Here is a 17,868-nt window from a genome sequence, read left to right on the forward strand (position 1 = left end):
CACATAACGTGCTAAAGAAATGCGTCGCGTGACATCCTAAGTAATGGCTACCAACGATCAATATTAGCAGTTACAGAGTCAGAAAATATCGAAGTTTATCTCTCATTCAATAAACCTATTGAAAGAAATGGACAAATATTATCAAGCGAACAAGACATAGGCGCGCTCACTACTTCAAACGACAAGAAATGGTTTATGCAGGTTGATGCAGAAATTTTCTTCCCTTTGTTATTCCAATACTCACTGCCTTAACTGAAAAATAAAAGAATCTAAGTTTAGGGAGGAAGGTGAGTTGCCATGAAACATTTCCTGGCACATGGAACGATACATTGCACAACAGGATTGTTTTTTTTTATCATGTTTCCTAAAAAGAATGTCATCATGGTAAACGTGTCCATTTGATTGTACTGCATCTCAATTTGTCGGAGCAAAAGATAAATTCGTAACCCAACTGAAAGGAAAATAACACGCAAGTATCAGTGCTCATACATAAGCTATAATTATGAATTAAGGTAACTTTGTATTGAATAGAAGGTATACACAGAATATTTATTTGCTTCAGCTTCTAAATATCCTTGAAATCCAGGTTGACGTCGTCACCAATGAGTACAAATGGTGCCCAGTAAATCACCTCCTTGAACTTTTCAATTTCTCTCTTACACTTCACTGAGGCAAACCCAGAAGTAAACGCATGGTTCATTAATAACTATGAAAACTGTGCTCAATGGAACACAACTCAGAGAAACGCACGCTGTGTGTTGAAGAATCTCCAGGCTGATATTTTGTGGCCATGAGATCTCTTAGAGCTTGAGCACGTCCTTCCTCTCCTTTCTCTTTGTTCGAATGAATAACGTGGAATTCTCGAAAATTGGGAAATTTCAGTCTGTTGGAACACAAATAGTAGTGAATTTTTTGGTTCGCCCAATCGAAAAAATATCCAAAACAAATATTCTCACAAATTGTCTGATTGATATTGTATTGATATTGTAAGGAGAAATCCTGTCTTGGTCACTCATGTGAGATAAAGGGTTAGAGGTAAAGTCAGCACAAGAGCCACAGGTCTAACCTTGCCTACGCTTATGTTAATTTCAGTAGCATCAGGTGACTGGGAGAATTGCTTACTCCCCTCTAGACAAGGTTCCCCTCTAACATATCCGATCACAACCCTAATCTAAACTATAAAAAAATTCTCGAACGTGATTGGTTATCACCAGCCCGATTTGAGCACTAATAGGACACTGTACGCGTCATGTTTGTAATTGGACAGTGTAATAGGACAGTTAAAGGGACAGTTAAAGGGACAGTTAAGACGTCACGCCTTTGTTAGTGGACAGAACGCGTCATGTGCGCGCGCTGTTGTCTCTCATTTAATTGTTGTTTTACAATTGGTAAAAGGACTTCGTGTAGTCCAATTCTGTCTGATTAATCAAAGTTAATACGACCGAGTGGAGTCTAATTCGGTCTATAATCATACGAATGATTAACAAAATTGGACGAGCGCGAAGCGGGAGTCCGATTTGTTAATCCCCAGCATGATTACAGACAATTTGACGACACGAAGTCCTGTTACCAATTAATCAAAACTATGAGAAAGAAGCTATGAGCTATGAGCTATGAGCTATGAGCTATGAGCTTTCTCAAAATTTGAGAAAGAAACTAGACATCGGTTATACGTTTTAATAAAAATATCAGCAGTTAACTCGGCGAAATGCGAGACAAGAGCGCGCGCTCATGACCACTTACATTGGCATGACGTGTTAACTGTCCCTTTAAGTGTCCTATTACACTGTCCAATTACAAGCATGACGCATACACTGTCCCATTAAAACTCAAATCGGGCTGGTGATAACCAATCACGTTCGAGAATTTTGTTATAGTTTTGATTAAGAGTAGATTAACTCGTGATTAACAAATCGGACTCCCGCTTCGCGGTCGTCAGTTTTTTTAGATCACTCGTGAGGGAAAAGCATCATGAGAATCGAATACACTTGTACTCACATTTTAAAAGCTGGTGTCTTTCTATTTTTTCCCCAGTCTCTCAGCCAGTTCTTCAGCTTTCTCATGTTGCTCTTATCACCCAGCTGACCAATAATTTGCTTCACTGCAAAAGGCCGATATTTGTCTACCCATAACACTCTTGGTTCTCCTGCACAAAAACAAAATGACCTTTACTGTCAAAATCTTATGTAGATGAACCCTTTAATCCCTGAGACTGACTAACATCTAATTTCTCCTTTCAATATCAGCCCTGAATCAAACATTTAGGTCATGAGAATACAGCAAATGATCATCAACTGAAGAACCTCTTGATTGTTCAACAAATTCTCCTTACCAGCACATTAGGAAATGCATAAAGAACAGTATGGAGAATATGCATACTGATGTTAGGGTGTAAAGGATTAAACAAAAACTATACTGTCTTGTAACTCAGTTTAAGTGACACAAACAAGTCTACAGGTGGAAGAACAAATACATGAACCAACAGATGAACTCAAAGGTGGAATTTAGGGTAAGACTGAGGTGTGAATGGTGAATGGACAGAGGGAAAGAGCAGAGTGAGTGACAGATAGAAAGACAGTAATTGGATGAATGTACACACACAAAAGAGCAGACAGACAGACAGACAGACAGACAAAGTGAGTGATACTGTAAATTTGCCACCAAAAAGAGTTTCTAGCGCTGACATTGCAAGCTTTAGCCCTTCGTCAGAGCAGATTGCTAGTGCTTGAAACATTAGCTTTAGAAACTATTTAGGAAGGCCAATCTAAATTCTCAACTCAGTTGATAAAACCACATTATCTTGTTAATCTCCCCAATGATGCAGCACCACAGTTTACTCAAAAATTTACCCCCTTTAGACAGACACAGACAGACTGCTAGACAAATAACAGGATGGAAAAATGGACAAACCCATAGATGGAAGAAAGGAAATGAAGATGAACAAAATATATTATAGTCTATGGCTCCTATGAAATCTCATTGTCATCATCAATGAATTGTGTTTATTTATGCAAATTTGTGGCAAGTTTCCCTAGTATTTTCTCAGTAAGCCACACCCCAGATTTGTTATGAAAATTTAGGGAAAAAGGTGCAACTTATGTGTTGGTGTTCAAGTGCTTTTTCATTTTTTTCCTGTTTTGAGCTGTGCATTACAATGTACAGTACCTTAGAAAGTTTACTCTCTCCATGATCCCATCCCATGAAATAACTTGTTTTCTTGCTCACTGATTGGGTAACTTTTCCACCATATCTTTTTATCAAATCAGCAGCTTCATCTCTCTCAATACTTTCCAAGACTCCTGTAATAACAAAATAATGTCAGTCCATCCAAACAGTTTTATGCTCCCTAAAAAATAAATTACCATGTGCATGCATGATTCAAGATGAGCAGACAAATAATTAATTCTTCCTTTGAAGGCCTCTTAACACTGTCCAAACTGAAAAGTTACAAATGGCAAAAAAGTAGAAAACTCTGTAGCTACACTATAAACATTTGGGATCAATATAAGCATGTGTGCACCTACCCCTCCCCTAACCCAAAAAACCATCAACTGATAGCAAGTAAGGGTTAATGTTGGCTTAGGGGAGGGGTAGGTAGGCAGTTTCTCAGATACTGACACTGAACCAACATTTGAACAACAACTGAGAGTAAAAGGATAAAATACATTTTTTTGTTTAACCCTTTAACTCCCATGAGTGACCAAGACAGAACTTCTCCTTACAATATCAATACAATATCATGCAGAAACGTGATGAGAATAAATAATCAAGCAGGGGATTATTAGTTGATCCAAGACCAAATTCTCCAAACTAACATTACAAGAATTGTATGACAGACAGTAAGGAGAATTACTATTGAGATCTCAGAAGTAAAAGGGTTAATCAAAGCATTTTTTCAATAAACTGTATCTGCAGATTTTCCAAATAAGCCTTAATTCTAATAATCTTCATTTTCCTTTGTCTTGCATCTCTCATTAAAATTTGAAAGGATGGAAAACAAACCATAAAGAGCTTTGAGAGATAATAATTTAACTACCAGAAGAAATTAACATGTAACTTCTCCCAAGAATACCCATACATTATCCAGCCAATAAGTAATGAGAATACTAAAACTCATCAGGTACATGTGGCTGTGTTATTAAATATCTTAGAAGCCAAAGGACTTATCGCTTTAAGGGGGTCCATAGTGTTGTTTTTGCCAAAACTATTCCTCAATTGGTCACTACCCATTAATTTTGTGACAAGGTATGTGTTTACTGTAGTTCATCCTGACATAACTATAACATATTGGCAGAGCATCTACCTACAAGTTATGCTTGATTAAGCCCAAAAATTAACACATGATGCATGAATTTTACAGAAAGGCAAGGTATGGTGAGGTTTAAAGTTTTCCCTGTTCAATGCATGATGCATGAAGTACTGTCAAAAATACTCCGGATGCCTGATTTTTTTCTTTAAAAAAAAATTGTGGGCAAAACAAGAATAGTAAGTTATTCACCTGTTTTCTCTTTTGGCAAATGTTTTCCTGGATTCCCTTTCAACTGAAGTAGAACCAAAGAAATCAAGTGCAGAAGTTGCTTTTTTCTCTTTAGGTTTGACAGGACTGAAGCAAGAATAAAAATCCGTTTATTATCCGTTTAAATCCTTTTAAACGGTTCATGAAAGCGTTTAAATGGTTTGCTCATCCGTTTAAAAAAATTTGCATCCGTTTAACGCTTTAGCTAAAACGTTTAAGCGGTTTGCTTATCCGTTGAAAAAAATTTGCATCCGTTTAACGCTTTTGGTAAAACGTTAAAACGGTTTGCTCATCCGTTGAAAAAAAATTGCATCCGTTTAAAAAAATTTGCATCCGTTTAAAAAAATTTGCATCCGTTTGACGCTGTAACAAAAACGTTTAAACGGTTTCTTAATCCGTTGTAAACAAATTATTTCCGTTTAACGTTCCAGGAAAACTTTCAACTGTTTGTTTATCATTCTGTTACGGGTTGTTCGAAGTATCAATCTTACGTTCGCTCGATACCCGCCGGTTCTTGAAATGCAGAATGACCGTACCTTATTTTGGCTTTATCTTTTTCGTGATCATAGAAAGCGAGTAATCGTCGCATCCTTGGACAAACGAGTTAAGTTAAAATATCCGTTTGTACAAACGTAGAGCATCTACAACCAATGAAGCCATTCACTTGACCATGATCTTGCCATCGACTTGTGTAAACAGTGCGCCTCAGATCTTGTTTACAGATTGGTGAAATCGAGATAACCCTATCTTGGTTCCCGTGCCATGGTTTCGCTAAATTGGCTACTCTCTATCTGTTTATATCATCTTAATTCATCTTTCCTGGTTTTACTGACAATTATTTCAACGGCCGCGCTTAGTGCGTGACACCGATTCGACCTTCTATTTGCTAAAGAACTTATACATTGCGTGATTTGACCCTGAAGCGTCTCGGCTTCAGACAAGGTCGCGGCATTGCGTCTGCAGACTTGTTTCGTGAAACACATGAAGTTTATTTTCAATAATAATAAGAATAAACAAAGGAGGAGATTGTGAGTTTCTCGCAATAGCCGTTTAGGGCACTTGACAGCGAAGCTATTCTCAGTAAATTGCGCTTATTTCTTTAATGTCACACGAAAACGGTAATAGTTTACCCAGAAATAAAATGCGCTAGTGTATCCTAGTTATAGTTTTTTAAATTATTTTGCTCAATGTTTTCGCTTCAAGATAATTATCCATTGTCGCTCGGAAAGTTTTTCCGCAGAAGATCTTACCGGCTCAACCACAACCGTTTACATTAATTTTTAGCTCTCTGATTGTCGATTCTGGTCAACCGTACGTTTCTCGCTTTACGCTATCCGTTTTTGGACTTTGGTCAACCGTTTAACGTTTCGAGCCAACCGTTTTAAATTTTGGTCAACCGTTTAACAGTATTAGCTATCCGTTTTTGGACTTTGGTAAACCGTTTAACGTTTCGTGCTATCCGTTTTTATTTTTGGTCAACCGTTTGAGGGCCTAAGCTATCCGTTTTTGGACTTTGGTCAACCATTTACAATTTTTACCATCCGTTTAAGCGGTTATGGAAACCGTATAACGCTTGAGCTAGCCGTTTAGTATCCGTTTAAAACCGTTTTTCTAGACCGTTTTACAGAAAAGCGTTAGTGTCCGTTTTCCCATGGAGGGTCACAAATCATGAAATAGGCATTAGTATTGCATACTGCAACTGTTCTGCAGAGTTAGTAAGCTGCAGTTTGAACAAATTTGTAGGGAATGTTAATATCCAAGATATTTCAAACATAAGCGAAATTTAGGTGGCAGTGTATCACAACACACTGTTTAATCTTCAAACTCTCACACGTAATTAACATGTAACTTCTCCCTAGAATATCCATACAATTTCCAACAAAAGAGTAATGAAAAAGTTGTTATCTTGATCTAACAACATCCATTCAAACACCTAAAAAATCTGTTCAAAGTGTTCAACAAACTGTTGAACAGTTTGCATATAAGTTCAAAATACATTAACATCCGTTCAAAGTATTGTGACATCCGTTCGAATGGTGTCGACATCTGTTCAAACGGTTTTTGAATCTGTTCGCCAACTAGAAGTGTGCGTTCGGAGAACTGCAGCATCCCTTTGAATGGTTTTGGCATCCATTCAAATGGTTTTAGCATCCGTTCGACAACTAGAAGTGTCCATTCGAAGAACTGCGGCATCCATTCAAACAGTTTGATGTCTGTTCTGTTCATCCATTCGAAAGGAGAAAATTGAACTCATCATTTCTCTACAGATATTCAGTATAGCGGTCGAAACGTTACAATCCACATCTCTGTGACTAAATTGTAAGACAAACGATTAACCATGATGACAAACACCTTTCATGAGATATTCAGTAGTTCAAGACAATAACTATAAACGTTATTTCAATGACAAATTGAAATAGTCTCCATTTTTGATCGTGAGAATAAAGGCCTTGAAATTGACTACAACAACAAATGAAATGAAAAAAAATACACAACAACATTGCCCATTCCCTGATCAAGCCATGCGCTAGGAATGGTTTTGCAAGCTGTTTAAGCAATTTAGTCATCTGTACGATTGGTAAACCAATCATACAACCAATCATACAGATTAATAACATTTTCATCTGTTCGAATGGCTTGCCAGTCCATTCGACATTATCTGTTTTACTCAACCGTTTGAATGGCTACACAAACCATTTAAGCAATTTATTCATCAGTATGATTAGTGAACCAATCGCACAACCAGTCGTACAAATTAATAATATTTTCATCCGTTCAAATAGCCTGCCAGTCTGTTCAACATTATCCGTTTTACTCATCTGTTCAAATGGCTAACCAAACCATTCAAATAATTTATTCACTCATTCAAATAAATAGGCAAAATGCTTAAGGACCGTTTGCTAACTGTTTGTCATCCGTGTGTTTTCGCTGTTCAAACAGTTTTCCGTCAGAGTCTGTTCTGCCTTTCAGGCTCACAAATGTACATGGGCATGTGTAGCAACAAGAGGAGAGAATTAGCCAACAGATCTTAGGAGTTAAAGGATGAATACAAAATTGCTTCATTTTACAATCCTGTTTAGGATAAAAATGAAAAAAGGCAAAACACTGTAACTTATCAGTCTCACTCAGGTACCCTGACATACTCTGACAGGCTATTGAAAATTATACTAACAAAGTTAATTAACACACAGTACCACACCATTTCTCACATTCCAATCCAGAAAGATACCTTGGGTTAGATATATGTAGATGAATGAAACTCTTGGTTAAAACATGTTGTAAAATTATCTACCATGTGCTAAATAAAAGATTCAAGACAAAGGAAATTTTACCATGTATGACAACAAGTACCAACTTTGGCAAAATAAGGTGTTCCCCCGCCCTCCTCCGAGAAGATAGATGGGAATGTGAATTGCAGAGTACATAGATACACATGAATGAATGAACGAAAAACTTTATTCATGTGTCAAATCGATCTAGCCGAGGGTAAGAAACCTAAACACCTAAACTTAATACAGTATTTTAAAATTCAACTAATTTAACTTTTTACAATAGATAAAATTTAAATACGTCATTAACATTAAGAACTAAAAGTTTAAAACTACCTTATTTAATACTCATTATTGAATCAAATAAACACATAGAGCGTTCCTGAGCCAGATAATTGTTCATGTGCTACATAGAACACAGTTCTCACAATCGTATTATAATTTAGACGAAAGGTTAGTTAAACAGATCTGTTTTTTAAAAGATTGTAGAGAAGGTGAGGTTTTTATGTTAGTTGAAAGTCGTTTTGCACAGCAAAGGGCCAATATATCTTAGGGAATGTTTTCCATAGGTAACAGTATTAAATCTAGGAATGTGGAAATCTGCGCCTCTGAGGTTGTAAGTGGAACTTTTCAATGAAAACAAATTTTTAACAGTCGGTGGGCACAGATTATGCCTCACTTTAAACATTAAACAAGCTATGTCCTGTAGCCTTCTTTCATGAAGAGATTTTAAATTAGCCTTCTTAAGTAATTGCTCATATGTAGATTTACTATCTCTGAAGACTGCACGCAAACCCCTCTCCTGAGTGCATGATGACCGATTCAGTCAGACAGGGGCTGTGATATAGCAGATCTTTTCTCCGTCATCTCTGAAGTCGAATTCCCTGAAAACATAAATATCTTTCTCTCTCAAATGCTACATTATCCATTACTTACCTTGCTTTTCGTTCGGCTCTTTCCTACATCTTGCTTCGATAATGACTTTGCAGTAGAATCTTTGCCGCGCTTATTTTCTACTTTCGAAACGCCTTACTTCGCTGTCTTTCCAAGCAGGGCTGAAGAACGATCGAATATCCTGTAGAAATATATGTAATTATGATTAAAACACCGGTTAAAAGACTGCCGCTGAGAACCAAAACGACTAACAAACCATTTTAGTATAGTGATGTGTTCACACCACTCTCCGACATTTCGCGCTATCTTTGATAATCTCCTGTACTTCAGTCAGCGGTCACCAACCTAGCTAGCTTCCAGACTCCTGCTATTTCTCTTCCGCTAATTTTCCGAGAAAAACAATAGGTCATAAGATAACCATTATCTAATTCGAATTCGCGGAACCAAATGGAAAGAGCTGTCAGACGAGGGAAGTTGAGCCACGTGCAGTTGTCCCAATAGATTGCTTTGAAAATGGCAAATAGATCCGCGGAGAACACTTCTCAAGGGTACGTACTCTGTTGTGGATGTCGATATTTCCATTAATGAATGCGCCCTAGATTCGCGCACGCTCGTTCAGTGATTTGGTTATTTCGTTTCGCTATTTGTCTCCTCGAGGTGTATTGTTTGTTTATTGAAAAATACTCAAAATTCGCAGAAATTTGCGAAAAATTATCTGAAGTTTTATACGCTGTCATTCAAAAACAATTTCATTTAATATAAAATGACTCTGTAGAGAAAAAAAACTACGTATAAAGGTTTTACCGATTGGACTTGAATGGATTAAATGTGGTCGTGTTACGATTAGTGCGTATTTTCCCAAGCTTGAAATTACACTCGTTTCTAAATTGTATCTGCTTAAGTAGTAGCAGATGATGGAGTTTATGCGCAGAATTGAATACAACTAAGTCAAAGAATTAACGCTTGTAACACTGCTCTTTGCGCCTGTCTTTCAAAGGTCTGATGCCATACAATGCATTTGGTCTCTATTGTAAAACTGGAATCGACCATATCTCCGGAATTTTTTAGGGCTCAGTGTAAATTGCCAAACCAAACCAAACGAACTGAAAATATGAAAATCTCCGTGGTGTTCTTGGCTGAATCTTCACTACGTTCGCGAATATATAAATCCTCTTCTGTATTTAAAAGAAGGACTGTACCATTCAGCCATAAAATGCAAATATATAATTCACGTTAAAATTCCGTGAGGCTGCAGCTGTCCAATTCACAAGTTGTCAAGTATCGATGTTCGTAGTCGATAAATAATTCGATTGCGTGACATGACACCTTCCCTGAAAAATATCGCGTGACTAAAGTTGGTTTGCAGCATGTTTCTGATCGAAAAATAATAATTAAAAAAGTTTTCGTTGAGGTTTCAGTAACAGTAATGGTCGTTCTGTTATCATTTGAATGATCTGTAGACTGAACTGACCGATTCATCCTTAAGGGGGGCATTGGGATTTTCTATATTTTTTTTGAGATCGGGTTTTGTGCTAAAATAAAAGAATTTCGGTTTTTCGGATTAGGTATTCATTGCGGTTTGCAAAATTTTCCGTTCTTTAGCATTTGGTTTTCGGTTTTCGTCAAAAATACCTGTCTAATGGGTTACGGATTTGGTTTCCGATGAAGTTTTTGGATTGTCCTATTTGGATTCCGTTTTCTCTTCGATCCAAGCGGCCATTATGCGCCTCTGCGGCTCCACTGATCTCGAATAGCCGCGAAACCTCTGTATGCTCCACTTGTCAACACCGTAGCGGATCGATTAGAGTTTTGAGAACTGGGATGTGAACATTTATCGGTTTTGACTGTTTTGCATGCGGTTTCCGGTTCTGGTGGAATTTTTTTTTGCGGTTTTGCGGTTGTGGATTATTTTTTTCGACGGCTTTTCCTAATAGACCCTCTCATACTTCCGTACAGTGGAGTTCTACACGGATTTTTGCTTTGCAAATTGAAAATCTTTCTTTCTAAATTTACAGATCTTTCCTTTTGTTATGTTCCGTGTCTTAAATTACAGTAGGCCTTGTTTAGTTATTTCCTCTGAAATTGTATGAGGATTTCTTTTAAGTTTATATTTTAAATTTTCTTTTTTATTTTTCTGGAAATAAATGCTGTTGTCTTTCTCACTTCAAACTTGAATATGGGACTGAAAGTGAGGGGAATGTGGGCTGAAGGCTGAGGTGTCCATGCCAGACAGCTTGAACCTGCCTTTGTCTGCATTATCATGTATTAACTTTTTAATTTTCCATTCCAGCATGAATTTTTAATGTTCTGTAACACCTTTTTTTCTTCTTTAATACTAATAATATCACAAATTTATTTTAATCCAAAGATGTCTTTGTAATTTTGTTTTTTGAGACATGCTGATGGATTTTCAATCTCAAAAATTATCGATTTAGGTGCCACACAGTTATCAAGGAGAGTCTGTTTGATCTTGGCTGTCTTCCTCCAGCTGTAAGTGAAATACTGAAGTAACTTTCATCAAATAATGACAACAAAATTGTTTACATGTAGCAATGATTTGGTTTAGCGCCCTCCTTCCAATAAGCACCCCCTCTGGAATAGGTGCCCCTCTCCCCCTTGTTTTAAGTCAGAAAGTTTGAAAGGTGTTACTGTTTTGCTAAAACTTCATCTGTAATTTCATGCTTGCATGATTGATAATAATTATTACATGTATTATTATTTTTAAGCTCATCATTATTTTTATACTGGCTTTTGTCAAGCAAAGGGTCAAATCTGGACTTCAAAACTGCAATAGATTTCCTGGTTTGCTGATGTGAGTACAGAATTGATTAATCAAGCAAAAAGGTCAAGGCTTACATTGAAGGTCAGCAACATAAGGTCTGATCATTGTGTACTTTTAAGTAATTGTACCTAAGTCTAAGTGACACCTAGCTACATGTATTTTTTTCGAAAAAGTTGCTACTTGTAATACAAGGCAAGGGGATGTGCTGCTGGTTTGGGTGGCATTTTCATGACTCACTTAGCTATAATGGGGTTACATTTTCAGTAGAGTTACAAGAGTGGGGACTGACACATTTTCATGATTTGGAAAATTTTCCTACATCAAAGTAAGGATTTACAAACAGAAAGGTTCAAATTAGATTGAAATGTACCAGAATGTTAATGCACTGAAGATGAAAAATAAAGTGTTCTAATTTCACGTAAAGGAATGTGTTGCTTCATTTTAGGATCATGACCTACTTAAAAGACTTGGTTTTAGCTAGATAGATGCATCTATAAACAGAAATTGACTAAGTTGGGATTGCAAAAATTACATTTCTGGTAAAGTGACTAACTTAGCAGATGGGGTGTATAGTTGGCCACAGAATAGACTATAATGGGGCAGGTATTCCAAGAGGCCAGCAGCAGATGGGTAGATGGGATCACAAAAATAACACTTCCTGTAAAGTGACTCACTTAGCAGATGAGGTGTATAATTGGCCACAGGGTAGAATATAATGGGGCAGGTTTTCTGAGAGGCCAGCAGTACATACGCAGCAAAAATTGACCCAAAAACTTCCCCACCCCTGATCTATCAGAAAATTGTGCCATTTCAGTTGGAATATAAACACAGTGCAATAATATGAGGCATTCCCTTATTGAATGGGTTTAATGGGAGTGTATTTTTAAGTGAGCTATTTGGGTGCCACTGTTTTACCAATGTTTGTGTGGTTTCCTTTCAGACCATTTGATTTTTTAAGTGATTTTGGCAACAGATTCACTTTTGCTGTTATGTTTTGTGCCACTTCTAGCACATTCTTAAATGTGTTTTTACAACCAAAAAATGTAATTTTTCAGATTCCTGACCCAGCTGGATGGGTGTAGGGTAAGTGGTCATACCATGGCAACCTGATTTTGAACAAATTGAGTGTTTGTTTGTTTTGCTTTGTTTTTTTTCTCACTATTAAAATCATTTTAAAGACTATAAGTAGCTCTAGGTTAACTGGACAGTTGCTGTGGGCTAGTTTTAGTTTAAGAAAAAATTTTAATATAGTTATATGGAATTTAACATACAGTTTAAATGACTAAGAGGAAATACATGCATTGTCAGGGTTTTCAGGCATTTGGTTTGTGTCTTAGCCAGCTGTTAGCATCTGTGCAGTATTTGTTGCATTCTTCAGAGTTTGCAGCAGTACTCCTTTGGATGTTAAGGCCCTGGGGCTGTCCTCATCCAGCAGTATACCTTATCAGTGCATGTGTTGTTCCACCATGTGCCTGTGTTGTGTTTGCTGTTCTGTAGCATGGGATTCTTGTCCTTGAGGATAGCAGCAGGTTTCTTTTGCGGGGTCTATTTCAGCAAGCTGCCAGTTTAGCGTTGGATAGGCCAGTTGGTGTTCTAGCACCTTGGGGTGTGACTGTAGTTGCAGCTCCTGGGCCCCTTGGGAACCTAGCCTCCATTTTTGATGAGGGTGTGAACTTGATATTAAGTTATTTATTTGGAATATTTAGACAGGCTGGCTTAGTTTGGCTTTTAAAAGCAGGTAAAAATGTGGGCCTCTATAAATGATAACAATGCCAGATGACCACACTGGGAGCCACATTTGTTGAAGTCTGTCAGTTGTTTTACTCTTTAACTCTAAAGATCTGATTATTAATTAATTTAGTGTTGTTGTGGTCTGGGGCTTGAACCCTCAACTGCCAACACAGCCATAACACCTTCATGATGTAAAAAGAAATGACAAGGACACATCCAAACCGGTCCTTAGATACTTTAATCTTCCTGATCATTCTGGGAAGCATATGGTACTTTGTTGCCTTTCTCTACTTCTAGGCTGTTCAGAGGGCTGCAAAACTCCAGAACAAAAGTTATCTTTCAAATAGGCCCTCTTAAGCCCCATGGTATCAACGAATGCTTTTCATTTAACTAATTTATTCCTGTTTTCTCATCACTATATATTCCATTTACATTATCAACTCAGTCAATAATACTAAATTACCCTGTTATACTCTCCCACTGAAGCAGCACCACTGTTTCTTTAGAAACGTACCCCCTTTAGCTGCACAGCAGTCCAGCACACAACATGAGCTAGCAGAACAAAAAATTAATTACTCTGTTTTAATTAGTTTTTCAGAATATTGTCACTGTTCTTGTATACGGGATGCTGTTCTACCCATTTTTGGCCCGTCTGACAACTTGCAACAGACTGGTTGGGTCCTTGCTGGGTTTTCTTTATGTTACAATTAGGTGAGCTAGCTATTACTTTGTTTATGAATACCAATTTAATCAGACTGTGAGTTTGTTTTTTAATTAGTAAATACAGTTCTCAGAACTTTACAATTGCCAGTACTTAATTCGAATATTACTCTAATGTGGAATCGTACTCTTGGCTTTGAAATAAGTGATATTTGTGTTCATTTTGGACCATGTTTTGTACACATGTCCTGGTAAATAGGGAACACAGCATGGCTTACATGTGAAACAATAAACTAATTTGGTTCTCTCTGCTTAATTAACCCTATCAGCCCCAAAGGTAGTCAGCATGTAAGTTCTCCCTCCAGTAATATTGCTGAATCATTCATTAAGAACATGAGAATAACAAAAAGATTCCTAACTCAAGATGCTCTGATCACAACATGAATTCTCCTCATCAGTACCAATGGAAATTTATAGTGAAGAGTCTAGAGAATATGGATATTGATGTTAACCCTTTAACTCCCATGAGTGACCAAGACAGAATTTCTCCATACAATATCAAAATAATATCGAGCAGACAAGTGACGAGAAAAAAGAATAATATCAATTAGAGGATTATAAGTTGATCCAATACCAAATTCTCCAAACTAATATTATAAGAACTGTATGGCAGACAGTAAAGAGAATTACTAATAGATCTTAGGAGTTAAAGGGTTAAGTTGTTGTACTACAGTAAAAGTACTTTATCAAAGTGATTGATGAAAACTAATTGACAAGGAAAGCAAACCAAGGTAATTAATTTTCTTAGATTCTGAAACAAATATAAAAGACTTGCACACTTATTTGTTTTTTGCATTGGGGAATCAATTTTATGTTTATTGTATTCTATTTTAATGTCCAATCGTTTGAACTGTAAAGTTGTGGAGGCTTATTTCAATGCAATGCAAAATGTTTAGTGAACATAATAAACTGACCATCCTGTGTCTAATTCGGATATGGCGGGCATTTCGATGGACCTAGCAACCATTACTGTGTAACGAGGTTACTAAGGGTTACCTTAGTTCTCATATGTCACCAGGGGTCGTAGATACTTTTTCTAGTTTGAAAAATAGTCAATAATGACTTGGAATTAATTGATATTCTGCTTACCAAGAAGATGACATAGGCATGCTTAGCATGCAAGAGTTATTATTTGGGTTGAGAGGGTTGAGAACGGAGGGTTGAGTGGTCAGTGCACTGGGCTCCGAGTCGGAGGACCCGCGTTCTAGTCCTGACCGGGGCAAGGCGTTGTGCCCTTGAGACGTGCGGTAAAAAAAATGCGAGCTCCGCTCTTAGGTTTGGCTAAACCTATATATTACCAACCTCGCTATAGAGTTTATCGTTTCTTGAATGCCAAAGTAGGTTAATGGAACGAATTAATGTTAGTTGCAAATTGTTATTTGAGTTTAGGTTTTCCTGGTAGCCTACGTGATCAAGACAAGAAACGTTCAACAGACAGAAACTCTTCTCTTTCCTATAGTGATACGTTGCCAAAACATTAATAAAGGTCATTGAATCAATCTAGATCTTTTATTCGCTTTCTAACAAAATTAAGAAACCTTTACAACGGCCACATGTCATTTTTTGAAGAAGAATTCGAAAAACAAAGAGAGGTAAAAAATTTCTCCTTGATTTATAAGACCTATAATTTTTCTTCTATTCGTATTAACTGTAATCTAATTAGAGAAATCAAGTAAGTTCTTTAAAGTCTCGTGCAGCCTTTCACGTGGATAGTGTATTAAAAAAATTAAATATCAACTTAGGATCCTGTTTCTGCTATAGGGTTTGCTGATTTTTTCCCAACACCGTCGGGTAGGAAAAACATTGAACTACAAATATAAAAAGTGTTTGGAATGAATTTTTAAGGCACGAATAAGATATTTGAATACTAATATTCTGCCGCTTGTCTTTCTGCGGATTAAAGCCGGGTACTGTCGACTCAAAAGAAAGAAAAACATTGAAGAACTCCCGCAAAGTAAAACAAGATCAATCGAAAAGGTGTCAGGGATGTATCGGCAGTTGAATGGCAGTACAGTATTGTAATGAATTTGAAACGAAATAGAACCTATGATCGGCATGATCAACTTGAGAAAGTGAACTCAACCAGCCAGAAATAGCAGTCGATTGTAGTGTGATCGTTTACTTAACGGCGATAAGTCGATTGCAGAAATTTGTCGAAGACAACTATCTTTAAGCGGAATTTATAACTTCTTGATAATATTGGACTACAAATTTATATAACGTTAACCTTAATAAAAGTCCGTTTATGTCGTGAATTTCTCATTTTTAACAAGAAAAACAATGCTCCACACCTGCTGCAAGCTACTTTCAGTCTATTGGTCTTACTAAGGGGAAAAAAAGCTGACTCACGTCCCGAACGTTCTACCGAGTATTATGATTTACATTTAAATATAGAGAGGTTGAGATACTTAAAGAACGAGCCTTTCATGCGCTGTGCCCAAATACAATGTAACGTAATGTAACGACAGCTACTTATAACTATCTGTGTACATAATGGGCTTGACAAGCTGGATGGTAGGTGAAACCGAATCCAAAAAAAAAATTGCAAAACCTTTTTAAGAAGCTGTGCACTGGGTAAGTACCACCTCTCTTATGTCTGTCAGGTATAATGTAGCAATGAGATTTACAGACTTGACTTTCTATTTTGTGAAAAATTTACATCGATTTTGGAATTTCCTGGAACACTCAGGCAAACGAAGCTTGGAAAAAACACTTTTCAGGTGGCAATCATCAGAGAGAATGATGGCGATTCTTCTTTTAGCTCGTGTCACAACGTTTTTCAGTTTTTATACAATGCCAAATGATTGAAAAACAATTGAAAGTCATCGTTATTCGTGATGTTTCCCCTGCGGTGGTCTGTATAACAGCTCTAAGCAGCCACATTTAGGATCAAAGGAATACAGTGGCTTAGTGGCTATCCTTCCACGCTGTTGTGACTAGATGTCAAAATAGAATCGCGTACACTATCGCTACTCATTTATGCGTCAGATGGCAGCCGGAAAATTAGACGTTTTTAGTCTAGCGACGGAAGTCGAGCAATTTGGAAGCAATCCTAGAAGGAGGGTCTCAATGGGGTTAACCTTTAGCCGTAAACAGCTTAAAAAGTTAGCCGTTAGGCGTAAAAATTGACAAATTTTAACCATCTAAAAAATAATAATAATTCTGGTATGAACCATGGTAAGATATTAACCGTAACTGTAAATTGGCCAAAATTTTAACCGTTAGCTGTAAAAGTCATCACCCCATTGAGTCCCTCTAGAAGTTCTCTTCTCAAAACGTAGGGAAATATTTTCACGCTCTCGGCGCTTCCTGCGTGCTTTGTAACAGAACAGAGCACTCTCTAGGCTTCTCTATCTGTCAACTTAACAGGTATTAGGTTAGGCAGATGCAGAAATTAATGACCAGGCGCTCGGAAAATATTGGATATGTTATACCTGCTAAAACTAAAATGATAATACAACGAACTAGAAACTACTGAATTATTTAACAAAAGCAGAAATAGCAATAACGTGTTAAAACGAGCCATAAGGGAAGATTAATGAGCGGAAGATTAGCATACAATTACGTAATAACACCTGCAAAAAAAATTTATCACGCATAACAGGAAATTAGATAGTTCTAGAAAATGTCGCACAATTTTCAGCAAAAGACAAAAGACATTATTTAAACAGCTATTGTTTCGATTCGGAGGCTGCTTAACCAGTTTTTAATGATTGAAGTTTTATTTTGCTAATAAATTAGAAAGTGCCAGTCATTAAAACATTTTGATATTAGCTTTGTTCATGGGTTTATCAATTCTCGTTTTTACGAAGCCAAACAATACTTATCATCTATTGTCTAGAGCCTTTATTTTAATTAGTCGTTCAATTTAAGAAGAACCAAGTTATGACTCATGTCACGTCGAGAAGACAGCGTCCTACTAAGAGTTACGACATTGTGCATGCATCAAAAGAAAT

The 17,868-nt window shown here is 36.9% G+C and overlaps 1 long non-coding RNA gene across 2 annotated transcripts; it reads right to left on the reverse strand.

Moving 5' to 3' along the window:
• Nucleotides 1-795: 795 nt before the first annotated feature.
• On the reverse strand, nucleotides 796-8,974 carry LOC149051454 (uncharacterized). 2 transcript variants are annotated; one of them, XR_016180994.1, is made up of 4 exons: nucleotides 8,722-8,974; nucleotides 3,166-3,299; nucleotides 1,999-2,146; nucleotides 796-883 (listed from the first exon to the last, which is right to left on the reverse strand). It is a non-coding gene; the product is annotated as an uncharacterized LOC149051454 (long non-coding RNA). The 2 variants fall into 2 exon arrangements; XR_016180992.1 differs by lacking the exon at nucleotides 796-883 and having other exon boundaries at nucleotides 1,841-2,146.
• Nucleotides 8,975-17,868: the final 8,894 nt, after the last annotated feature.

The sequence above is a fragment of the Pocillopora damicornis genome, chromosome 1 (assembly GCF_964200805.1).
Source record: "Pocillopora damicornis chromosome 1, jaPocDami1.2, whole genome shotgun sequence".
In the NCBI taxonomy this organism is placed as follows: Eukaryota; Metazoa; Cnidaria; class Anthozoa; order Scleractinia; family Pocilloporidae; genus Pocillopora; species Pocillopora damicornis.